General features: G+C 45.2%; 1 long non-coding RNA gene across 1 annotated transcript; it reads right to left on the bottom strand.

Annotated features, from left to right (window-relative positions):
• Positions 1-442: 442 nt before the first annotated feature.
• On the bottom strand, positions 443-7,935 carry LOC146184458 (uncharacterized). The gene is made up of 3 exons (XR_014708568.1): positions 7,790-7,935; positions 4,456-4,528; positions 443-534 (listed from the first exon to the last, which is right to left on the bottom strand). It is a non-coding gene; the product is annotated as an uncharacterized LOC146184458 (long non-coding RNA).
• Between the last annotated feature and the right edge of the window lie 200 nt (positions 7,936-8,135).

The following is an 8,135-nucleotide window of genomic DNA, read 5'->3' as shown; positions in this document are numbered from 1 at the left end:
TTCATTTATCAGAAGTGATTGGTTGCAACTTCTTCCTATTGTATCTACGAAATTGCGGCCCCTGCGCCCTTTCTGGCCGACCTCGATTCACTATTTATCCAATTCAGCGGCAATGCAAAAACAATCGTCACATGTATACTGGCTGCAAAGAAGGCACGAGACGGACACGTTACACATGAAGCATACGAGCGCTATAATCCATTCATACATCAACACTCGGCTAGAGGAGTTTTCTTTTTCTTTTTTTTTTTGATCTCATGGATATATCAGGCCGCAGTATCTTTGTGTATGGGGAGCACTAGTGCTCCTATGTGTTTGCACGCACACTCCAAAACGGTGACTTTGTATAGAGGTTGAAAATAACCACAGGGGAACACTCAAAGGCACGCAATGCATTAAGTAAGCGAAAATGGTAGCAACTAAAATTAGTCGAAACACTTACGAAACTTTGGCGCCGTCTTGGGTGCTTTTGGAGGCCTGCTGGTCGTCCATGCTACTCCGAGGAATCACACTGGCTTTTTCATTGCAAGGAAGCTGTGAATCATAACGTTGCCAGAGAAGAAAATGGAAATTTATTACGAACGCGCTATCGCATCAGGTACCGGATGCGGATTTAAAGAAAGGGAACAGTCGCCACCCTTGATCTACTCTCTTTATTTTTTCATGCTTGAGAAGCTTCATTATATATGAAAGATATCCTTCTCAGTGGCTGATAGGTGTGTTTCATAAGGTTAACGCGCCAAAGCGATGGAGGTTAAGAGGTACGCCTGAGCGAAATGCTCCATATATTTATCAGCTTGTGTTTTAGCATCTATTGTACATGGGCGTCTCGTCCTCTCCTTTATTGGAATGCTTCGTCATAGTCGGGTTCGAACTTGGCCCTCACGCTCTTAGCCGAGTGCTCTAACTGTTGGTCCACCGCTACAGCTTATGCTATCCGAAAGATCTGAGTGCGTAATACGGGTCTTCCAGTTAGTCAGTGTTACTCAATGGCAGTTCATTAGTGATGCGAGGTACCCGAGTTCTATCCTGGCCGCCGTAGCGGCGCATTTATAGCAACGTAACGAAATGAGAATTTGGCGGCATCAGTGCACGTCAGTGAACCATGCGTGGTCGATACATCCCAGAGCCCTTCACTGCAGCCTTCTTCATAGACTGAGTTGCTTTAGGTAGAAATTCTTACAAACAGAAACATCTAGTTGCCAAAATTATTTCGGAGGCGTCCGCTAGATCAACTGGACCTTTGTTCGTTTTTGCTGTATCCCTTATTAACTAGCGTATATTTCCGCAAAACATTGAAATCTGTCTTTTTTCGACAGCAGCAGGCATGCGGCCTGATCACTCTGATTTGGGCACACGGATCGATTCTGTGATCTTATTTCATGCACGTTCTCGCGAGACAAAGCGTTGTCAGTTTCTTTGTCACGCAAGAGGCGCTGAAATCTACCTCGAAGATTTTGGCCACTCGCGCATGTTGCTGCAATGTTCTAGGTTGTACTAGTCAGCGTTTGGGGCTTTATCAATAAATGTTTCCTCGCCGCCTTTAAATTGAGCGTTTGTCGGTTTCACGGCATTCGTAATTCGACGACCAGCGAGCTCGTTTGCAGCAATCGCCACAGCCGAGTTCAGTGATCTTGAGGACGCAAGTCAGCGCAATAAACAGTTGATGCCTGTTGGACTACACATGTCTTCTCTTTTGCTGCCTGTGTGCTTGTCACCCCTACGTGACAATATTGAGGAGCAGTGTGATGTTTGTACTCATCGGCAATGTAAATGTTTGCCATGCGCGCCTAGGAGTCGAGTGATGCATACCAATGAGACGCCCCAGTAGGCATACAAGAACAAGGATCAGAGCTACAGTTTTTTTTTTCACCACAAAGCAGAAAAGAGCTACAAAATGTGTGAAGGTTGCATGCATGCTGTAATGAAGAAGCCGATAGACGTCTGAATTACATTTGAGTTTTTTCTTTCAGGGAAGACGAACGGAGGGGTTCTAATGGCGAAGGCACTTACTTTGAAATCAGTTCTATACAACGGGGAACGCACGCCCTCGTCGTGATGTGCTGACATTTAGAACACCGTTTTCCAGAATCGGGCATGATGTTAAATATTTACCACTACTGCAGGTGCAGATACGTAATGGCGCTCATGTCGTGAAAGCAATAAAAACGCTTGTGGTTAAAAGGTGTCGAAACCTTTGCGATTTTTAGGCATCTTCTGGGGTACTGGTTGAAGCCAGATGCTATAGGCCACACTTTCTAAAGTTGCTCTCATGGCTTCTTAATTATTATTAGAAGGGCGCCGAAACTGTAACGTTGCAAGACAGGGATAAAGAGGAAAATATATGGGTTGGGCAGCACAAGCTATTGCATGAGACACGAGATGTTGCTATAAGCCAACAATCGATGCCATCATATGGCTCTTATTTTTCCTCTCGACAAGATGTTTGTTTAGTGTAGACGCGTGGTACGAGAGGCGAATTTACGAAAAGGGGGAAAATGCTAAATCTACAAAGAGCACTAAGACACAACCTAGAAAAAGGCAATTTTTATGCCGTTGTAGGCATTACCTCGCCCTGAGTTTGCACTAAAGCTCACCCGTCAGAATGGTCCCTTCGTGAGCCCCCAAGTGTGTTTTCTCAGAAAAGACCTCGAAATAAGTGGTGCAAAAAGATGCTTTAAAAAAATGGTACGGAATCCACCTACAAGGTATGTAAAACATTGCGAAGGGGATGAAGGAATCCATCAATCCCATCCATAAAATTTAAGAGCTCTTCAGCTTTTGCGAGGAGCTTGGATAGAGCTGAAATTGTGACAAGAAAGAGTGATACCAGCTACTAGGTATCGTGTTTGTTTTAAGAAAAATGCAAAATAAAAAAGGATGGTAGGTTATTTACAGCAAGGTGGCATAGAAAACCGTAAGGCAGGGTAGACAAAATGTGCCAGGCGCACTTCTCTCTGACGTTATGCCATTCAGCTGATTTCTACACGTGCATGAACAAAATTCATCTGCAATATGTTCACATACTTGCATAACAAAAAGACGCTTTACTTTGAGCCCCATTACAAGAGGATGGACTCTTCGTTACTGTCTGAAGCCAAGCTTTCACACGGCACATTTGTGTGTCCCATTGTTATCGTAACTGCTTCGCAGCAACCTCCACAGCGCCATACGCGAAAATTTAAAACAGAAATTACGTTTCTATAAAAACGGCGCACAAGATCTACTGCTTCCAGGCGGATGCCTAACAAAGTTACCAGGCGGATGCCTAAAACCTGCCACCGAGGTACCTCGGTGACTGATTTGAATGCATCTGCAGTCTTACGCAGTCGTACAAGCTGATCGCAACTGTTCGGCAGGACATTAGCGTCTACAGATTGCGGAAAAGAATCACGACGCATTACAAACTTGGAACAAATTTGTGCTTCAGTGAGGCAGCTTCGTTATGAATGAAAAGCCATTGAACACACTGATGATTGCATCACTGTAAGCAAGGCGCCGTGTTCCAAGTCGCATAAGTAAGCGCATAGCAAGAGAACCCCGCAAAAGCATTCAAGTGTTCGGAGACAAACTGCTGTTCTATAGGATTGCGCTCCTTTGGCGGCCTTGCAACAGCACGACACTTCGCGGTGGCTTCCGCTTAAAGTTCCTTCTTGCCAAATCAAGGGCAAATAGGAAAAGCTAAAATCGCAAAAGAAACTGTCAAATCCGCGAATGCAGTTTTGATCGTTCGATACACGGTTTTGATACAAATGGGTTTTGATAATCTTGACGTAACTGGCGCGACAAAAAAAACTTATAATGCAGCATATCGCGACAATGAGCATAATCAGAGTACGAATTCGATGCGATGTGTGCGCTACATTCACACTTATAAGACAGCATGGGAGCGGCTGTCAAAAAACAACAAAATAAGATTTTAATCGTTCGCGGCTATATCCGGGACAAAACGCTGGCATGCCTTGGAGCGAATCTCTTTTGTACCCGATTCAGAGCATCAGCTGACGCACGTAAGAAGGAAATATAGCTAAAAGCGCGGTACCATGGGCCATAAAGTGAATTAGGAGTACTGGTAAGTCGCACTAAGAAGGAGAAAATACAAATCTGCTCCCTCCACTGCAACCCCAGAGTGCTAAACTCGGTCATCCAATGTTGGTCTTACCTTACAGAGGACACCGATCCCACTCGGGTAGTATTAACACATATAAAATTTATATCATCTTACTAAGCAGTTGAGACTTATGAAACGCCTTGGTACAACGCGAAACCTAATGGTTAACATAGATATCCTGCACACATCCGGTAGACGCTAGCTGAACAGCTACAAATGGACTCAGGGCGAAACGCGCCGTTAAAATTGGGGGGGGGGGGACGAGATCCCCCGCTTTAGTCTTATTGAGAATGAGGCTACCAGCTGCTGCTACTGGCAGTCATGGGCAAGCGCCGCCGACTTACGTGCCTATACTCCAGGCAGAAGCTCCGAATTCACCTGCGCCGGGCCATCGAGCCAGATCTGGATCGGCAAGACCTGCGCAACGCACGCGGTGAACAGTGGCGCGAGCACGAGGTGAATGACGAGAGCACCGTACTTTGATAGAAGAAAACAAAGTATAATGACTGTGGTACGCGAATAAGATGAAAAATACGGTTCTATATTAAACGCTACGACGTTAAGGCTGCCGGCCAATGGAGAACTGAGGAATAACGAGGTTGACCTCCTACGTGCCATGAAAACCAGGACCGGGCGAAAACATATGACGCCACATATGTAGCGGAGAAATCGAGAAGCGAGTGATTTTCCTGAAATAAAAGTTGACCAGGATAAAATGATAGCCACAACCAGCAATCTTGGATCCTGGGTCCTCTTGACCACACCAGGATGCTCGTAGGGCTTTCAAAAGCGAGGCTTTACGTCTGTGTCTAGTGGTCACTCACATAATGCTCTATCTCAAGACTATTTCCTAAAGAGTGTGCGAGGTTGCATAAGCATTAAATAAAGCAGTAAATTGCTATTATAAGGGTGATTTTATCACACAGCCGAAGTGATCATGATTATGATCACACTCGTCTGTTCCCTGCGTAACAGGCCTTGGCGTACTCGGAAGCGCCATCTCGCAAGCATGCTACCTGCTACAAAATGGTGGCAGATCTGGTTGAACAGCTTGGATTCTGACTGATATGCTTGGAAGCTCGGCGAGAACCCATGTCGGTGAGGGGTGAGTGTAAGCAAACCAGGCTATTGGAGTAACTGAAGAGAGCGATGCGAAAGGTATAGCATATTGTTTCCCTGATCGCGCTACCGTTCACCGGACTTTGCTTGCGAAACCTGTGCATGCGCTGTCATTATCGGTGTGCTAGAACTTTATAGGATCACTCAGGACTGCGGAGAATTAGGGGACTAACATATCAAAGCTCAGCTCTCGCGTTTCGGACAAACGCAACATCACCACCACATTAGTGTACGCAATATTGCACTAAACAAGGCAGCATTGGCTTTTATTTCGGATATTCTAAGTCATATACTTTCAAGTATGCGCGCCGACTAGACGATTTTTTTAGAAATAATCGGCAATATTTGAGCTGTTAAGTCTGGATCTACGCCGTGACCACGATAGCATTAGATGCTATTTAAGCTTTCACATCGAGTTTGGTCGCTCTTCATAAGTCTTCTCTGGGCTACCACGCATCTTTTGCGCACACATCCAGCTGGTTCTCAGATGCTTCCATAAAGATGCGTGGGAGTGGTAACAGGAAAACTAATCAGAGGTTATGGTGCTCGATTAGAGATCCAAGAGACCTGGGCAAGATCCCGGGTATGGAAGCTGGGATCGTACACATAGAGGCGAAGCGCAGTGCGCCTGTCTATGGTGCAGTGTCACTGGGTCTTCAGGAAGCCGAGAAGACCGAAAATGATCTGAGCGATTTAATGCTGTGTAGTGTATATCCTGAGTTTCATTTGGACGATGAATTTGTGATCGACAACCCATTTTGTAACGCTAAGTCTTCTAACGCCACGCCAAAAAGTGTGGTCACTTATTGGGCAGTGACACAAGCTATATTATTCCGAATGAAGTATTGGCAAGTATGAACTTGCAGACTGCCTCAGAATATGTCATGTCAGTTTCTTACTGTCCTTGCGAGTGGTTGCGCGAACCAAAGATGTACCCTACGTTTGATGTATGTGTCATTAGTGCTGTTAAATCTATTTTTTGTTCACTATGTTTTGTTCTGTTGTTTTAAATGACGATGTTTTGATGTAATTAAATACTTGCAATAATGCTTCTCGGGCTAATGCTTGTACATTGTGTGAAGCAATAAATAGATATACGATGTATCTGGCTACTAGATAGTGCTAGTGTATTATTTCAGTGCTGCTTATGTGACAGTTTTCAGTTCTGTAAAGTAAGGACACTTTATGCATCAGTGTGCGAAAAGGCAAGAGGCCTGCATTTTTTCAATATGTCGCCAACATGGCTCTATACTTTCGTAGGGTGACCATATCTTGAATTAAAGCCCACATTCAAACCCTGCCGATGGCAGGAGCGGGCACTTATTGTGGCGAGAAAAGTAAATGTACATCCTCTGAGAACTTGATATTCAAGACAGTGGGAATGGGATCTATCCGATGGCGGGTACTACACGGCGAGTACACTGGCAACGGCTTAGGGATCGATAACCGTCGACAGGCGGTCAGAAACATACATTGGAGATAGAGATGAGGTTGTTGGCACATTGCGTGGTCACTTAAGTGGGACCTGTTCTGTACCTGTACTGGCAAGCCCGATGGGAAAAAGGGAATCACGCGGCTGGGGACAGAACGCTTACCATAGTTTTTCTACTTGCTCAGAACCGGACCCAAATGATAGTGGCCGTGAGCTGAAGCTATCTTCTTTTGCTTTACAGATCATGCTTCATCTGACCACCCAGAGTATGGCTGGTGTGCAGAGTTAGAAAGAAGATGGTTAAACAGTATGAAAGAGCACTCAATAAGGCTAGCGCGGACAGGCTCAGTTCGCTGGCCGAACCAACGTTTCGACAAGTGGACTTGTCTTCGTCTGGGCCTCTTCTTCTATGTGTCACCCGAAATAAGCATAACCCAGAACATTTACTTATCAAATTCGCAGAAGAGCGATTTGCCAAGTTTAGAGGTGGAAATATTAAGGGATAAAGTTTACGAATATTTTGTGACGGTTCAAACACATGTAAGGTATGTGCACATGCTTTTGCTTTTGAAACGTGATTATTTTTTCAAAGAAAGCAGGAATATGCGCCCGTGAGTAAAAACATTTTAGCCTATAATGCATGCATATGGTTCAATTCGGTATATGCTGAAGCATCCCTACACCACAAACAAAAGAATTTTGCGAAAGTTTCAGGTGTTTGCTGCCTGTGGTAGTGCAATGACAAGCCTCAGCCTGGGACCTTGGACTTTCTGATCACCGATGGCCCGACACCAGATAAGTATGCTTTACAGCGCGCAGATTAGCGCATGCCGCTCCGAAAATGGCGCCAACTGGTGCAGGTTAGGAGGGCTTCTGAGACGCCCTGTTAACCCTCTAAAAAGTTTAGTGTGACCTTGAATGAGTGATCATACCGTCCACCCCCACTGGGCCACTTTTTTGCGCTGTATCAGAGTTCCATGAGTGTCCGTGTTATGCAATGGGAGTTTAAACATGCTTCTGAAAGGATTAGGCTTTAAAAAGGTGATAGCTTTACTAAACTGTTACAAATTGAATATTTCACTGACATACAGCAGACAAAAATATAAATTGTGGGAAAGCATACATACCGGCTCTCTGTGGCACTTCCCCTCCTGGCTACGCCGCGGCGGCGAGGGAGAGGTGCGTCCCGGGTACACATGCGACCGGCCCGATATAGGAAATTGACTGGCGACGTCTGGTCCACCAGTCGCCCGGCGTTTCCAATGCACTATCAATAATAGTACAGCCATGCGATAAGATTGACCACCCTAGGACCAGTGATTTACATGTTCCCCCCATGACTAGCATTCAGGGGCTATAAATGGGCAATAATGACCTTGTGTATAGAATTCCTTGCCAACATTGTATACACAATAATATATGATGACCAATATTACCCAGCCATCGGCAATGTCTAGCCCATAATTCGCGAAT

This window comes from Amblyomma maculatum, chromosome 7 (assembly GCF_055883805.1).
Source record: "Amblyomma maculatum isolate TAMU_Amacu chromosome 7, ASM5588380v1, whole genome shotgun sequence".
NCBI classification, from domain to species: Eukaryota; Metazoa; Arthropoda; class Arachnida; order Ixodida; family Ixodidae; genus Amblyomma; species Amblyomma maculatum.
The sequence above is the reverse complement of the archived record's forward strand: the minus strand, read 5'-3'. Positions and strand labels throughout refer to the sequence as shown.